Source organism: Rousettus aegyptiacus, unplaced genomic scaffold (assembly GCF_014176215.1).
Source record: "Rousettus aegyptiacus isolate mRouAeg1 unplaced genomic scaffold, mRouAeg1.p scaffold_m13_p_15, whole genome shotgun sequence".
Taxonomy (NCBI): Eukaryota; Metazoa; Chordata; class Mammalia; order Chiroptera; family Pteropodidae; genus Rousettus; species Rousettus aegyptiacus.
The window spans coordinates 4,735,956-4,755,000 of NW_023416290.1; the positions used below are offsets into that span (position 1 = coordinate 4,735,956).

A 19,045-nucleotide genomic window follows, 5' to 3' on the forward strand; every position below is an offset into this window, starting at 1 on the left:
ACAATACACTCATCTTTCTTTTCTCTTTTTGTCTTTTCAAGCAACATGGCGAACTAGGAATTTCATTCCTTGCAGTGATCACGAGAAGCCCGGGTGAACGCTGGAGGCCCAGAGGGGTCTAGAGAGCCAGGCCGTCCACAGAGGAAGGCCAGACAGCGCCTCCTACTCCCACGCTCGCACCGTGACAATGAAGCGTTTCTAGGTGGTGTTTTAATATTTCCGCAAAATAATCAATACTTCATTAGAGAAACAGAAATGGGGCACTCTGGGCCTAAAAGAGATAGTGAGATAAAAGGGAGAGCCAAAACCCGGCTTAACAAACACTTGAGGGCGTGTGAGCGGGGTTCCCGTTCCTGAGTGCCCGCTTAGCCTAGCGGGGCGGATGCAATTAGCTATGGAACCTGTTTCCGCAGCGAATGCTCATGAAGATTTCTGTGTCCTGTTGGCTCCTTCGACATTCTGATCTCCATCAGTAGGCCTAGCTCGCCCACCTGGGTCAACCTGCCTCCCGGTCCTGTCTATTTGTCTTGAAGGCCTGGTGAAAATCCTTAATTCAGGTTACTAGGCAACCCCGCAGGTGAGAAAATATGATGTTTGGCTGCCTCCGTTTTTGAATGCACACAGTGGCCTAATGCCTTCAAAATAGACTGCAAAGCATGTGCTGATAATTCTCTGCTACATTCTCTAAAGGCGAGGTCACAAGAAAATTAATTGATGCTGAAAATAATGACAGAAGGAGAGGGACCACTGAGACTTGGTGTGACTGGCATGTGATAATGTTAGCAAGGATCTCAGCATGTGACTGGACCCTGTGATGAAAAATATACCCTGCGCGAGGGGAAAACAAGTTACAAAACTTAATTAGTTTTTGACACTTCTTCATAAGTTATTATCTTTTCATTTGGAACATTGCCTTGGGACATCAATACACAAGAAGAAATGAAACATTCTTATTGTAAATATGAAAGAAAGATGACTTTATATTGTGCCTCTCTCTTTACATGTCCTTTTGGATAAACAAAATATCTTCTGCAGGCTACAGGAGGGGAGGGAGTGGAGGATGCAAATGTGTCTGCTCGAGTTTGACACTGTCTTAGCCGATGGATGATTCCGTTACGATGGATTATGCAATTTTGATTAGAAAAAAACGAGGTGGCGTCCAAATCAAATGTGGTCAAAATAAGGCTCTTAGATGGGACGCAGTCAAATCATCTCTCCTGTTGCAATAATGCTTCCTGTACAGTGAATGTCTTTTTAATTCCTTTCCACTAAGGTTTATACCTGTAAGTAATTCTCACTGATTACTAAATAACCCTTGTGAGTTGCTTTGTCTTTTGAATTTTAAAAAATACACTTGCCGTGAGCGATGGATTTCATAAACCAGCAGCTCTCATGCTTGATGAATCATTCTTATTTTATGCAGTACTGTGTGATAGAGAACTAAGATAAAATATTCTATCCACAAGCTGTTCGGTACAATTTATCATCAGCGGCTCACTAGTCCAGTGATAATACCTGGCTTGCAGATTGTAATGATCAGATTCTGTTTTTATTTCAAACAGGAGCAATTCCGAATACCAGAGTTTTTAATTTACATACATTAGTGAGGTTCAAATGTGGCAATAGCTACAAGCAAATTCACTTGCAAACTGAATGCTCGCCTTGCATAATGGGTTCCCTTTAGCAATTACTCACCAGTGAAGTACCCAGATAAAAATGAAAACAAAGAGGAAAAAGGAAAATCATGATACATACACCACACTGTGGGCCAGGATAATTACTGAACCATAGTGAAGGTCACGTTTATATCTGTTTTAGTAATGCTTCATGTCCCCTTCCTCTATATTGAATTCCTAATGCAATCTCCTTCCTATTCTGCAGTGCTATATTCTCTTTTGATCTGTAAATTTTTGAAAGTTTCAATACTAGCTTCCCATTATACTAAAGTATCGATGTTATTGTTAATAGAAATTAAAACTGGTAACATTTTAAAGGACCAAAATGTGGAAACATCTGCTAAGTAATCAGACACAGACACACACACACACACACACACACACACACACACCCACAAATATATCAGGTCAGACATTTAGTAAAACCGACGGGCTTATAATAAAATACCTCTTATAGTTACATCACTTTTACACTGACCACAGTATCGAGCTTGAATTCCCTGCAGCATCATTACCAGACACTTTCTGCCACCTTTCTAAATCTGAAAAGCTTCCTACATTTAGTGAAGATTAGGTAATGCTACATCCAATCAATAGCAGCTATCAATTCCATACCTTGTTCAGCAGAATGAGGCGATTAAAGTAAGCGAAAAGGCTGGCTAAATATTGCTTAAAACAGGATCTCCCTTAAAACTCATCTGTACTTTTGAGGACATACACTACTCGCAGACAAAACAAACACTGAGATTATGACGTACGCCATGACAGTTGCCCGCCTGCCATTATATTCCATGAACTTACTGAAAACCCTACATGGGAGCTGTATGTTTACTCTGAATGTCACGATTCTGGATTGTTTTACGTCCTGCTCTTCTTATGGTTATGTAAATGGAGTCACCGTTAAAGTTTGTCGGCAGTTTTCGACAAATGCCTATTTATCAGAGAGATCAATAATGTGAATAAATCATAACACTGAGTCGGGAAAAAGTCATTTCCGAATTCATGCATTAGGCCCAACTGAGTAAGTTTTCAATTTCCAAACTTGAGCAAGTTGCGTAAAACCACCGATACCGCTCTGGGACAAGCCGCGATCGGAAGACGCGGATGGGCTGCGCAGACGACAAAAAACGGCACTGGCCTGGCTGATGTCCTGGTGGCTGCTTAGGAGGCGGAGAGGCTGTGGTCACGGTGGCCTCTGGTTGCTGCCTCCGGACCCGTCCTAGAGACAGCCACTTTGATTGAGTTGGAGGACACTCGATTTTTTCCCCCTAATGTTATCAAGACACAGTCGCGCGTTGCCTGTACCCGGGACGTATCAGCCTTTGCTAGAAATCATTCAGTGAACCAGCGCAGGGAGGCATAAGAAGATGGGCGGGAACAGAACTCAGAGAACGGGGGGGAAAAGTGTCTTCACGATGCTTTACAGTGTGCTAGAGCCGCCCGGCCCTTCTCCCCCTGCTTATGGAAACGTTATCAGTTGGCAATAACTCTTCTTTGAAAAGTTACAAACAGGAAACTGGACAGTCAAAGTTTTCAGATGCACCCCGGGCTCTGGTGTGTAAACCCCCCGGGGCGGTATGGTTAGACAGTGACAGGAGGTTCCAGCTCCTCTAGGCAGCGCTGGACCACGGAGGGACCCGGCGTGTCTGTTCAGCCAGGGTGCCGATCGGCTCCACCCCGCAGGGCCCAGCTGGAAGCGGGGGGATCATGGGAACTAAGAGCATGAGATGGATCCCGGCGTGCGTTAGCAAATCCCATGGGTAGGTCTTGAGCCCTAGCCGACAATACGCCTGTAAGACGGGATCAAAAACCCGGATTTCATTGTTACACTGGAGAGTTGCCTAGAAAATGAATTTCCTTGAAGTCATACTCTAGTGAAAAGACCCAGTTCACATGACATGTTAATATATGTGTGTGTGAGTATAGAGATACAGATCCAATCTTCTCTATTGTAAAATGATGTAATTTCTGTAAATATAATTTATATGTGATATTGAACTAGGTCTTACCTAATTTAAAGTGATGTAATTTCTATAAAATCTCCATATTCTTCAAAATCATTTTCATCATTTCCTGATACAAGCTTTCTTCCAGAGTCAGCTGGCATGTTTGCCCACCTCACCTTCCCTCTAAAATTGAGGCTCTCAAACTTCGATCGTTCCACAGCTTTTCCGAGATCCCCTAGAAACTGACCTTTACCTCCCGCTTCAAGCCCCACAGGAAACCCTCGAGGACCTCTCCCGGTCCATCCGTGCCCCAAACCTGTAAGCACTTCCTTCCCTAAAGGTTTCGATACCTGTGATGAATCTCAGTTTGATCAGTTCCGCGGTACTTAGAATAGCCCTGGGGGTGCATTCCGTATAAACACTGGACAGTCACCTTTAAAACTAACAAAAAGAATCAAAGGTGGACGACCTGGGGGGGGGGCACGGAAGGAGGGCAGGTGACAGCACTTCCTTATTTAAATACCTGAATGCCTTGCCTCGGGAGGAGCAGGAAGGCCTACAGAGCACGGTTGTTCCTCACGGTGGCAACTGCTTTCCTGTTTTTCTACACTGTCAAAGGAAAGAAAGCGTTCGTCTCCCAAAGTCGGCCTTTTGTTGATTTTCATTGAATTATTTGCTTTTCTATCACCAGGTGTAATTACAGCGGAGGATGAACGTCACCGCTGGGCTGCGCCTTGTCTTCCATTTCCCCTCAGCCTTGAAGAGGCCGCTCACGTGACTGCGCGGGGAGGTGGCGGCCACCTTGAACTTGAGTCTCTCTCCTCGCTGGCTGACAGCTGAGCTAGAGACAACAGGATCGTGAAAGTGTCCACTGAGATGCGCTCTGACTGGGGACAGGCTCGGTTTGTCCACAAAGAAGGAAGAGTGACAGGCCGGCAGCTTTCTCCATCTCTTTCCACGTTAATAAGATTTGAAGACGTTTGGCAGGATGTCTTTCTTTTTTATAGTTACGTTTATGAAACACCATCTTCAAGGAGAACCATGACTCTACATTTTACTCTAAGTGGACAGTTTTTAGACAGAGGTTACACTAGAATTTGGGTTCTAAGAAACAATGGGGAGCGTTAGGACGAACGAGAGGGAACCATCGTGGTCTCCTGTGTACAAACATTTTTCCAGCTTGGTTTTTATCATCTGGAGTACGAGGAGGAGTTTACTGTATTGACCTCACTGCTGCCCAAGTGTCCCAAGGAGAACTTTCAAAGATGCGTTTTCTTGGATTCTGTATGTGACAAACTCTTCTTATAGGTCAAAGGTACGGGGACCTCTTCTGAGGACAGAATCTGACACAAAACGCGCCAACGCAGCAACCGCCACAAAAAAACTGTGTCTTTCCAGCTGAAAATTTGAAAAAATGTGTATTTATCTTTTGTCACTGCAGCACATTCTAACTTTCCAGTTGCAAAAGTATTTCCATCTCAAAAGTTATTAATGTTAATAAAAGAAGTGCTTAAATTGGGGTCTTTCTGTGCCAACTTCGGTTCCATGTAAATATTTATAGCTCAGCCTTAAACCTTTGAAATGCTGTTTTTTTAATAGAAGTAACAGAGACATCTCTATAATAGAGAAAAGAGCTCTGTTAAAATAAGAACATAAAATACTTAAAATGCTAGTTGTGCCTATGACTCAGAAAAAAGGGCCCCACTGGGCATTGGGTCAGTTTTCCTCTCTTCAGGAGGATCAATTTTAAGTGGAGGGCATTAATTACTTCAACAGCGACTTCTGAAGAGCTTTTCAAATCAAAACACTCTTATAGACTTAGAAGTATCGTGTCTATTTATTATTTGTATTTGTTAAACGTGCTGTTGATTCTTCAGAAGTGATGCTCTTACTATCACCACCAAGATTGTTTTTTTAAAAAAAAAAAAAGGAAAGAAAGGAAAGAGAACTGGAAAGGAAAGGAGGAAAAGAAATGAGAAAGGAAGGAGGAGGAACAAAATTAAACTGCAGGCCAACCCTCGTCTAATCATCTTTTTACACAGAGATGAACGTGTCCACCCAAAATGGCGAATGTACTAAACTGTGTTTCAGGGCTTCTGATCCTAGAAAAATTGGGTAATGTGAAATCATTCCTATAATATCCGCCATGCCTCCCAAAGGGCATCTGTTGTCATTATAAAAGGCCAAAGCAAAACAAACAAACAAACTATGTATGTTTCTTAAAATGCATTTGTTTCTTCAAGGGAGGCAACTGCAGTAGAAGACTTCACTCTGTTTACAATGTAAAATCAAGCAGAGATTTTCAATATCAAAACACTTCATTTCACTTGAAAATGTTGTTCTTGTGGCAAGAAAACTCTCTTTCAAAAAAAATTATGTATGATAAACCTCCAGATACCCACACAGGTACACCACACGCTAGATGACTGAAAATAACTTGAAGTTCATATATTTGAGAAAACCTATACGACCGCTACTTTGTTTTCAAAGGCAATCACTACCTCTTCGCTCCTAATAAAAGGCAGAGGAAACTCTAAAATGGCCTTTGGATGAAAACTGTAAGTCCTTCCCCTTCTACGCGGCCCACGAGGCGGAAGCAGAGGACCAGCGCCCATTGTTACTGTGGGGTGCGGTGTCCTGTGAGTCTGGACAACTTATTAGGTCAGATGTGAACTTCCTAAGCAGAAAAATGATGCTTTCTCTTCTGTGCTCCACTCAGCAATGGCTGGAGTCAGTGCTAATTAAGGCCCCGCGGCAATGTGCTGGCAGAGAGGCCAGGGACCTCTTTCTGACACCTAAACACTCCTCAGCTCAAAGGAACTGCCCCTAATCTGAAATGATGTGATGGAGAGCTGGCCTTTCAGATTCGCCGTATATTTAAAGGAAAATGACAGTTAATGGCAGGGGTGTCAAGAAAGAGCAGACGGAGGAGCCAGGAGGAACGTCGCTCTGTGGCTAAGTTTACCTGCAATTAGGCACTCCGCTCGAGAGCCAGTGGACAATAGAGCCTCGGACACCTCGTTCCCACATCGGTACCCCTAAAATGTCGTGAAGAAGAAACCCGCATGGGGCACTACGGGGACAAGCGACATCTGACAACCAGAGAACTCTTTCCTAAAGGATTTCTCCTTGTCACCAAGAGACACATCATCTTTTCCAGTGGTCTTTCAGAATGAGCAAACCATAATCTCTATTAGTGGTTGTATTAATAATAACGCGAATAATAAATTCGAATAAAGAGAACACTTCGTTAAATTTCTTATTGGGAATAAGTCATTGTGGTGATTAATCCTGGAGTCATTTTCTTTTGCCCCTCGAGGTACGGAACTTGCAAAACCAAAGCAATATTCAAAAGAGAAACCCAAGATTTATTGTCAGTTAGTTTTAATAGACACCTGCACAGCTCACTAATTACTTCAAAACTGTAAAGTCTGTTGGCATTAATCCATTCCTTGCTTTCTTCTTACCCGTACCCCACACCCCCCACCCTAGTGACACACCTGCATGCCATGAATTGACACTTTATTTATCTCAGGATTTCTTGTGGCTGCTACACTATAGAAACACTCAATGGCTAGGGTTGGACCACAGCACTGGACGTACAGTGTTCAGTTTTAGATGGAGTATTTGTAGCCGATTCTAAAAGCTTCTTTCAGGGCGAATGAATATATAAAGTGACCGCCTTCATAACCAAGTCCAAACATCTCTCAAAAAAATACAATTCAAATTCAAAATTTACATCTGTGGACTTGAAAGTTTCGATGGTTATAGAGTTAAAAGACAGACATTAAAATCATGGTGCATCTTTATGCATGATGTGCTATATATTAAGTGGTACCAAGTTTTTTGTGTAAAAGGACACATTTTTCATAATATAATGTGCGATTTTAATACGTACTGAATCTTGCATATTGTAACATCCAAGTAAAATATAGCTAAACAGAGAATTTTAGAGGTTAGAGATAATTTACACCACGACCTTTGCTTTACAGGTGAGGAAACAGAATCTCGGAGATGTTAGCTGATTTCCCTGTTAGGAGTTAAGACTGAGATCAAATTTCTGTTTTCCATGTACTCACATAGTGGAGCAATGTAGCTCCTTCATTCTGCCACCCCGTCTTCCTTAAATAAGTTTAGTACTCTATACAAAGCATGAAATTTCCCAACACTAAAATACAGTAAAAATATCTGCAGACTTAAAAATATGGTGTTCAAATGACTTATAAATATGTTAAACCTTATATAAATGTTCCCATTTAGCTAAGCAGTTTTCTAAATTAGAACCCAAACCTTCTACTTTAAAACATGAGACTGACAAATTTTCCCCCTAAATTTACTTTTAAATACACTGAACTAATGCTTATCTTTGAAAAAGCTCATGTTTGAGGCCCCTACATAAACCATGGCTGAGCGGCAGACACCCGAAAGGCCTGGATCCTGCAGCCGGGGCGATCTGCAGAAAATTCGAAGGGACAATTTATAAAGTAAGAGTCCTGCAACTCTTGAAATTCAGACAAATACCTGGCTGATCAAAAAGTATCCCAATGGATAACAAGGAAAAGACTTATTTTTGCTCAAAAAGGAGGTGAGGAATCTTTTGTGTTATGTTTAACCAAACATATTTTCAATCTGTTTCTGACTTGTCTTTGGTTTAACAAATTGGAATAAAATACTAAGCAATAAATAAATAAATAAAGCCGCTGAAAATTTTTGTTTTAAGAATTCTAGTATGAAAGGGTCAACCAAAAAAAAGAAGGAAAAGCATAGCGTAGGCCTCCCGGCCCCTTTAAAAATTCTTCTCTGGTTGAGTGGCTGTTACTCAACCAAGGCAGACCCAGTAATCCATCCTCCCGTGCTCACATGAGACTGGATGGGAATGCAAACTTCACCCCTGGGAGCTTAAAAGGTAGCTAGCTTCTGCAGCCGAACTATCCAACTTGGGAATGGAGCTGTCCTCCAGATTACCAAAAAAGTACCAACTGACCAAGAGAAAGACAGCTAGTGATTCACTATTCATTCAACAAACTCTCGAAATTTGGGAGGCAGAGATGTATTCCTTTTACGGAAGACCAAACTCGACTCAAGAGAGAATGAAATATTCTCGATGCTTTAGTTTTAAGCCTTAGTATCAAAGTTCTATCTCAAGCTAATGTTCCCTTATGTGGAATATTAGAAAAAATGCTATGTTTCTAGTGAAGACCTTCTTTTTAAAAATATTTGAATATTTTGGTTTGTTAACCTTTCAATAATATCATTTTTAATTACAATCCATAATTGCCATGCTTTACAACAATTAAGAATGCAGGAGTTGGTTTGGATAAAAACCCTTGTTCCATCAATTCTCAACTGCGTGATTTTGATTTTTAATATTTGAGCCTCTGTTTCCCAGGATAAAAATCAGAGATAGGAATAATTTTCCCCTCAATTTGCCTGTGATGAAATTAAGTGAGTTAATACATTTACAGTGTATTACAGTGCCTGACAGACTAGCAATCAATAAATTACTACTATTATAAAATGTCTTAGACAACTTTTACTGTAAAATTTACTTTCTCAACCACTTCATTATATATAAATAACTTACGAAAATACATCCAGACATATAGAACAACTTTTCCAGGCTTTTCAATATGCAAATATAGATAAGCATCAATTGAACAACTCGGATATTTTGACATAAATTATATAGTAAAGAGGAAGAGAATCTTTGAGAAGTGGCTGGCATGACATATGAAATCAAATCTGAAACAAAGTCAAGCAAATATTATACATTTTAAGTGAAATCCAAATGCTTGTTTACGTAGTAAACTGTAATGTCTCAGAAGATGCAGTTGTGCGTTAGAATTTGAAAGATTATTTTTCTAAATGCCTATGTACATATATTTACATATTTATATGACAGGCTACAAAGACACTAATGGAACAGTCTATTATTTCTAAAATAATTTAACACTATTTTCAGTTCCATTAATAGGACAGAAATTAAACTTTTAAAACCCTACACAAACAAATCAAGATAACTCAGATCTCAAATTCATAAATTGAAATGGAGATTTGGTAATTGTCTAACTAATTTGATTAATGGAGATGACTAAACTGGATGAATCTGACCCATGGATCTATGTTGGTCCTGAAATGCTTCCTTTGACTGTATAAATCAATTTCGACTGGTTAAATGCTAAGTGTACTGTCTTCACGGCACAAAGTGAAAATGAGATTTTGCAGTCATTTAGTTATCTTTACTAATGCAGGCAGCTAAAAACAATCGCCTACCATAAGATGCATGTATTTCCTGACAAAATATTGCTTTTGCACAGCACAGATATAGTCTAAGGCCCACTCATTACCCTGGGTAATTTTGTTCTATGATTCCCCATTAGGACACTCGATACAAACGTTTCTTTCAAATTGCTCTATTATGTCACAATCAAAAGACGGACCTTGGCCAAAATGTTTGTTTACCATCTTGTAGACAGTCAAAACAGTCTGTTGGTGTACTCTTTTGACATTAATTCCTACTCATCCTGGAGTGGGTTTTGGCCAAAACATCTGATTGCTCTTTTGAGGACTTTTACGATTGTGTGTCAGTTTAGTCTAATATGAGCCCAACAGCTATGCAATAACGGAAGTCACTTAACATGGAGTCGGCTGATTTCTTTGTCCATCCACATCATGACAAATAAAGACTCTGATCTTGAATGTTCCAGAATACAAAATAACACACTGGTATGAAATAAGTGTTTTCATACATTATTTTATTGGAGTGTTCGATTTAATCCTCAAGGCCATGTTGACAGTATGCTAAATTAACCAATCTGATCAGTTCAATCAAAAAATAAGCAACACAGCAATAATGATCAGGTTAAACAATTTACTTAGTACGGTCCAAACCCCAGAACCAAAACCTTGGCTCCTGATTACAAAATGAGAACATTTTATTTGATATTATATAGATCTCCGAATAAGTGGCTTTGGGCAGCATTAATTAGGGAGACATTCAGTTTTCCACTAGTCAGCTGTCATGTGAGTCCGAGTAACAAAAATGGCATTTCAGTTGTCTGAAATCTACCTGATTAGAACTAACCCAGACCCCATTAGCATTAATCCACCAGAGTCCCTGCTATAAACGGGACCATGGAAGATATACAGAAGCAGGAGGTACATTCCAAGATATTGGAATCTAGACTGAGAGCCAAGAAGCAAGACTAAGCCAGATAAACTCATAATCAAGAACAAAATCCAATACGTAATTGAGTGCTAAACTGCACGACACGGCACCGACTAGAAAAGATCGGTGATTAGAAATGTTTATCAGTGCAGGTTGCAGGTTGAGGAGAGGAAGGATGGACGATGCCAGCCTACAACAAGGCTGCAAAGGATTGCTCAGAGGCATTGGTGCTTCGGGAAATACGGACGACAATGAATGAACGACAAGAGCATGCATGACGACGTGGTTCACGGGGGGACAGAAGCAAGGAAGAAGTAAGGCTTCCGAACAAGGGACGACCCTGGTACTATCCAACCTAACATCTTCCTTTAATGAGATATCGGACTGGTCGGATCACCATGATCTCCGAGAATTATAACAGGGGTGTAAACTGGAGCAACTGATTGAGCCTGACGGTACTCACAACATCCTCACTCGTAAAATAAGGAATGTAATAGTACCACCTGCTTACCATACCTGGGAAAAACAACTGCGTTTGCATGCGTAAAATACTTAAAATAGTTACTGGCATATAGATCGTTTAGTAAAGTCCGCCATCATGAGTACCCTGTTTGTTATCATTAAGTCTCTTTCTCTAAGCCTGGCATACATTCTCAGTCCTGTTTTCCAGCCTTGCTTCCTAATCTTTTACCCTCCGTCTCAGCCAACCTGTGCTACTGTGACCGACCTCTCCACCACATCCTGTAGTTTTCAGACTCGGAGCCTTCACTCACCACGGTCTAATTCATCTGAAGTATCATTACCTGGCCACCATCTTCTCCTCCCGTCGAAATCCTGCCCGTTAGTTCAAGGCTCTCTTACCCTGTCTGTTTTCCATTTTGTTTCCAAGTTATGTATTAGCCACTTTGTCTGAGTTCTCATCACCCTGTTTTTACTCATCAAGTTTGATCCCTCTTCATCAGAGTTTCTCCCTAAACTGTGGCCGTCTTGAGTACAGACGTTGTTTTGGTTATTGTTGGGGCCTCACCTGATATGCCAATAAGAGGCCATGAAATTTTTGCTGAATCAAAAACAATGCAAACAGTTAAATAGGGGATACACAGTGTGTGTGCGTATGTGTGTATACACATACACACACACACAGACACATACATATACGTGTGTGTGTGTGTGTGTGTGTGTATAGTGATTATGCTATTTGTAAGAAATGAGATCGTATAACCCTGAGTTAATGGATTTTGACTACCCACCTATAACTAATTATGTTGGTCATTTGATCTTCCCAGAAAATGACAGCAATCATTCTATGACCAGTTGCTGTCAATAAATCTCATGCTTTGAGTTTTTCTTCATCATGGTAAATAAACAAACGGCCCTGAACAACCCCCCCCCACCCCGCCCAAAGCGTGGTGACCAATGGCATACCCTGGCCGCAGGGTTCCTGGTTTTCACACTGCAGTAAGTGATCCCTGCTCAAAATGTCACCTATGGGAACTCAATAATTCAGATGCTTTTTTTTTTTTGACTTTTTGCGAACAATGGTGTGATTATTCCCTTTTGCATAAAAACTTAGCTGAGGAATGACAGAATATTACTTTGCATATTTCTTATTTTTTTCGAGTTTAGTTGTCAGGAGCTATTAAAACAAAACTTCGCACGCATGACGGATTCTAAAAGACATCTCTATTAAAACGCCAACACTTTCAAAACTCGACATGTTTGATGTGTCCGCCACTTACTATGTCACACACCTAGAGTTGTTTGTCCTATCAAAGCTGATACCCTCCAAAAAATTCCATTGAATTACATGCTATGAGTCATATTATCTCTTTATCCAAAACGTTCAAAAAGTAAAATTCAGTCATAATGTCTGACATCACATCAGACTTCCATGGGAAACTACCCTGCACATGGTTAGCAGTTTTTCCAGGTGAGAATGCTAGCTAGTGGAGGAAAAGGAAGACGAGAATAACGAATTCTGCTATTGATTGCTCTCTAATTTTTAAGTTCTGTCTCAAACGTCTGTTCTTTCCCTAAGAAATTGTTTTATGTTTTTTTATTTTTCTTAGGTAAGGCAACCCTTGGTTGATCTCACAGATTACAAGAACCTTGTCAGTTTACAATCCCTTATTTTTACTTTTTTATGCCTACACCACCTGCTCTTCCTAAGTGGTCTCCCATCCAAGTACTAAACAGGCCCGACCCTGCTTAGCTTCCAAGATCAGACAGGATAGAACACGTTCAGGATGGCAAGGCTGTAGGCAAGAGATTGTTTTTTTTTAGGGAGCAGTGAAAAGCACAGATTCTGAACTCAGGCTGCTTCTCGCACTCCAGCTATATAGCTGGGAAAGTGGTGTCAACTTGTCTTTAGACTTGGCTGCTCTAAGCCTCAGTTTCCTTGCCTATGAAATAGTAATAATAATAATAGTACTTGCCACATAGTGTTGATAGAGCATTAAACGAATTGAGGAAATTCAGAGCAAACAAATATTTGCATTTGTTATTTTTCTCAGTGAACTGATTCAAATTTAAAGTCAAAAACTGAATGGATTTACTGGTAGCAGACACCAGTTTAGTAGCAAAAGACAAACACAAAGAAACTAGAGGACGTTCAAGCTAAATAACTTCCTGCATCCCAGTTATCCACATCATTGAGAAAAACGTGCCACCTGAGTCTAAAAATTCTGAACAATTGCTTCAATCCTCCACTTCCCTTGGCATCTACAGACAAGGTCTTAAAGTCCGGTATCCACTGAAAGTCTTTGTATTTTCGAATAAAAATAATAGCCGCCGTCAAGTATGTTAATGTCTATAATCATTGTAATTTTTGTAAATTATAACTGTCAGTGGTCACAAACGTACCCAGTGAAAACATAAGGTAACAATTTAGCCTTTATATCACTACGCTCAGAAAAGAAGAGCCACTTGTAGGAAACTTAAGTAGGAAGGCAAATTTATAACATTTATTCTAAAAATAGAGGAATTTTTTTCCTCTCCCAATGGGATTATTTATAAGGTAATATTTGCTAGCGAATATCCACAGCCAAAATTTTACCACCGCTTTTAATTTCTATTATAAAGTGACGATACACATTGCTACTTTAGCTTTTGTGGACGGCATTTAAAGAACGTGTCCAAAATATCTAAACTACCAGAAAACCATTTTTATTAGCAGATAGATTTTCACCTCTGTTGCTGAACCAATAAATAAAATTCATTTGACTCGTTATGGTATAATCTCATAAACATTACAATTTTCTTCATTATAGAAAATTACTCTGAAGTTCTATATTATAAATTTGTGTAAACAAAATTATATTTTTGGTCCTGATGATGAAAAATTATGTTTGCTTTTGGACTCTTTTTCAGGTATGAAAATTTCATAAACTACTTCCTAGAATAAAATGTAGTATTCAATTTAAATATTTGCATTTATTAGCAATGAAGACATCTAACTGCTATTAACTGTAGGTTACAAATTTTATCATTTATTTTGTTAAACTCTGGCATTTTAATGATACCAACATGGATCAAGGAAAAGAATAAAAGATAACCTAGTTAGAAAATGTACTGACATATTCTGTTAAGATGCCAATAATCTCAGCGAAAACCAGGAACTCAAGCCAATTCTGTATTTTTTTTGCACTCAAACATAATAAAAATGTTTTAAGAACTTTTTTTTATTTTTGTAAGAAAAATTCTCAGCATGCTTAAGAACGGACCTTCAAAGGATGCTTGTTTTTGTTAATTACATGCTGCTTGGACGTTTAAATAAGTCGAGGCGTTTAAGTTCTAAAGGTAACCCTGCAGTGTTTCTAACTGTCCCCCAAATAATTACAGAGTGGCGCTGGACTGTCATTCATAGGGATCTATTCCATTGTGTAATGAGAAAAAGAAAATGGCGGCCCACACATTAGCACATCACCCATGGCCAGAGCAGTGACAAGACAGATTAGGATGTATATTAAATCTCACACATGACTGCCTTTCTGTATCAAGGTAAAAAATACTTGCTCTTACATACGTTGGAGACCAGTGTTGGTCTGACAGCTACATTAACACTGACAGCAGATCAACATTTATTTTTACATTTACTGAGTCAACAACTAGTCTAAACCCGGTAAAACTTAGATAACTGAAATGAAAAAGAAATATCTAGCAGGCAGCCTTATTTTCTCATGTCTAAGAAAATTTTAACCCCCCAAATAGTACCGGGCTTTATGAATTATCAATCCTACAGCAATACATCAAGCGGCATACACAGCTGTGACTTGGTAATCCAATCTCATTTGTCAAAAAAAGAAATTTGGTAGCTAGAGAATGGTTCTAGGAAAAGAGACTCCAGCACAGACAATAACACAAATACTCTATGCATAGGAGACTGATTATTTTTAAAAGCTGCATTATACAATTGTATCAGTTCACCTTCTATACATTATTTTCACAGACAAGAGGAAATTGCTAGGCAGTAATCCTGCCTGCAAAATAACCACAGATGAGAAGCACACATAAAGCTTACAAAAATGGAGAAAATTCAAATTGCTTAATTTGTTTAAGACTTTTAACATATTAACTCGTATTTACCATGTTGAAAGTCGGAAGCCTCGTGAGAATCAAGTTAGAGGGGAAAAAGTCATCATTTACTTTGTTTTAAAATATCACAAAACCAAACAAAAGCCTATCTTGATTTCAAGGCAATACCTTCGTTTCATTAATAATTTAAATGTTGTTTTCCAATGATGGCTACTTTACGCTCCAGTTTGAAGTATGTTACCTGCACTATTATTCTCAAAAGATACTATAATGTTCTTAAGATCCACACATATTTTATATACATTTACGCAGGAATGCAGCAAAAGAAAACATTTACTTTTTTCAGTCAGACTAGCCTCACCGTCTCACTGAATGGGAAGAGATATAAAGAAACCAATATTTTAAACAAAAAACAAAACACTAGCACCTGTTATTTTTCTGAAAATGGTTGGCCTTTTTGTTTTAGTTGTTAAGCTACGATTGGAAGCACCATCATTCAGGAGAAACAAAATCATGAAATGATCAAGCAAAGTTCTTTAGATTTTTAAATGCACCATGCAACTACACTTCCAATGGCATTTGTTCACCTCCGAAGTCAGACAGGCTTTTATTAAAACATGGCTTTGATAAGAGACTACCCTTCTCCCTTCCCCAGCACCCTGTGGAAGGTGATTCAGGTCAAAGCGAGGTTCTCAGTAATAATTATCTCCATGAGATCCAGGCTATCGTGTGTGTGAGTCCCTGAAAATGATGCCATTTTGCGAGGCCATGACAAGACTGCGCCTGTGATTCTAAGCCCTTCCATTAGTCAACCCCACTGATAAACAAAGGCAGGAATCAGAAGCCCTCTGTGCTCTTCTCTGACGCTGGGCTAGCCTTTCTAGCAAGAGAAACGTAAAAGAAAAGGGGGACAGAAACGTCTGGCACTGCGAAAAGGCACTCTGGTGCTCGAGATGTTTGTAGCATTAAAGGTGATTAATTAATGTCAATAGAATGAGTCCCTGGAAGAGTTAAAGGAAGATCGTTTCAACAAGCAATGAGACTCATGCTTATGAGAGAGGCATACTCTGTCCTTCACCATGGGTCGTTTCTATGCTCAACAAAGTGATGTAAAATTAAGTACTTTCATAAACAGATGGTCTTTAGGATAATGGCTTGTACTTTTTAATTTCCTTCTTGGCGGTACACGATGCCAAATGTCAGCAATGTCAATGGCCTTCGTCAGAAGTTGTCTGATATCGTCGGGATCTTTTGTACAGATACTCATTTTTTTCCCCCTAATATTACACATGGAAAGCAGAAAAGTTTAAGAAGGTACAGAAAGATAAAAATTTAATATATTTAAACCAAGGGGAAATGAATCCATATCAAATTCCAAGATTAAAATTTTAAGGTTTAAAGTATTCATTATGTCTTTCATCTCCACTAACACTGCTATCGTTCAGAAGCCAGTAATCTTTAAATACTCTCACGGAAAACATCTTCTGTTCCTAAACCTTATTCTTAACAAGGGGTAAGTGATGCTCCATTTATAACATTTTCAATTCATAGAGTCCACATGTGGCCGTGTCCTAGCATAGCCAGACAGTGTACATTTCAAAAAAAAAAAAAAAAAAACTAAACCTCATAAATCTCCAGAAATTCCTCATGTCTATTATTTTTACCTTCTGCTGCCGATGAGCCTGTTGGGCTCTGTACAGAGGAAATTACAAGTGCTCCAGAAGATTTGGCAAGAAGATGCTAGAAGAAACAATGGGAAAAAAAAAAATTCTTAACTGAAGCATCATATCCAGCTTTGGCTACCATTTACATATTTGAAATTGCAGCTAATAAAATGGAAATTCCATTGAAATGGAATAAATTGTTTTCCGAAATCCCTATCTGATTACTGTTGGTGATGTCTGGAAATTAAACATGTTAAGCTACACTCAATATACTTTATGGAATTCAACTGAAGGCTAACGAGCTTATTGAAAATCTGCCTGTTTATACAATTTTCCAATTAGGAACCAAGGTACTTGGATCCACCTAAAACTTTTACTCCTGGCCTTGTGATCACTTTCCTAATAATATATGTTACCAAACAAATCTCTCTTTACTTAATAGATGTTTGGAGGCTGTTGTAACAGCTGCTAACTAGTAAGGAAATGCCAGTAGAAATATTTTATAGTCACACATTTAAATACCACTGGAAGTAAGCTTAGAGTTGATGCCAAGGGAAACTCTTATGTTGAAGGCAAATCTCGAAAAGCGATAAAAAATTAATAGGTCAAAAAATCTTTCACTCAAATTATGTATACACGATGCTAACGCACTCAAGTGCAAAGCAAAAGCCTAACCATCCGGCTTGTGGGTTTTCTTTTTTTTCTTTACTCATCCTTAATATCAATTTCTCCACCAAATTGGCTGGTCCTTTTTTCATTTTGAAGATACCACCTTATAACCCACAGAAGAAAATGATCTCAAAGAAAACTTAATGACTCTTAGGTTCGAAAGGGACTTAATCTACATGCGTAAAGTCTGTTAAACACATCATTGGTATTAGCTATTACATTTCATTCATCAGAAAGATAAAGATAAATAATTAATAAGGTGCAGGTCCACCTTACAAGAATCACTCTTGAAATAAAGTCAGAGGTGAAAGCAACCTCCCCTAAAAAAACAAACAGAAGAGAACAAAACCAGACCACCGAATGAGGCTCAGTTGTTTATGACTCTACGTAAAAAAAGGAAAAAAATCACAATTAGACAACATGTCTTAGCAAAAAGAAAAGTCACGAGATAGTCATTAACCTCAACCACATAACTTAACCAAATCAGCAAATACGCCCATACAATGTCTACTGGCCCAGTCACAGAGCCGACGTACCCACCGTTTACCTTCTGTACAATTGCCCAGGTGCTTAAACCATCTGGAAGTAGCTAGCCAAGGACCCGTAAGAGCCCTGGACCACTCGAGAAATACATTTTATTATTGTAAAACCAAATCCAGTACTTAAGAAAGCGAATAGGAATGTCTCACACCTCAAGCAGGAAAAGAAGATAATAGGACTGACCCAAACTTCCCACTGACCACCATGGCTGCTCACTGGAGTTATGCTATTTCCTCCAGTGTGCTGTATACCTTTAACTACATCCAAAAAAAAAAAAAAAGTCTTTTTTTAAACTCACAATATCTTTTCTTATCTTTTTGAAAGTCGCTACAGTGCCTTGACAAGGTTCAGTCCCACATGCCATCACAATTGTTTGGCATTTAGCCAAAACAGAGCTTGAGAAGGCTAGATAAGACAACTGTTATGAAGAAATTAGAAACAAACACACAAAAAATTTCCATTCCAGTGAATAAAAACCGCTAAACCAAGGCGCGTTAGCAAGGGACTTATAAAAGACATGGCGTCGGTTATTTAAACACCATCCTTATTACGAGAATTTTTCCTCACTGATATCATGCGGTGCATCGAAGGAGTTAACCTCCTTCCTCCTCATTTTCTACAACCGCTGTGTAGGAGCGGAGGCTGACCCATGATTCAAGTCCAAGGCTACCGAGAAAGTTAATTGGACAGGTCATGCAGACGCTTCACACTTTGATAGAGATTTTCATCTTTAAACACTTTCTGATCACATTCCTAGACATTAAAAAAAAAAAAAAAAAACAAGAAAAGGTTTCACATTCGGTACAGACAAGTTCAAGAGGTTACCTGTCGTTTCCACAACAGGTAAAG

At 39.2% G+C, this 19,045-nt stretch overlaps 1 protein-coding gene and 1 pseudogene across 3 annotated transcripts in view; both read right to left on the reverse strand.

The window, feature by feature from the left end:
- Window positions 1-19,045, reverse strand: part of ZFHX4 (zinc finger homeobox 4) — a 171,399-nt gene that overhangs the window by 60,834 nt on the left and 91,520 nt on the right. The gene's annotated exons all lie outside the window — the stretch shown is intronic.
- LOC118612163 lies at window positions 12,935-13,053 on the reverse strand (annotated as a pseudogene).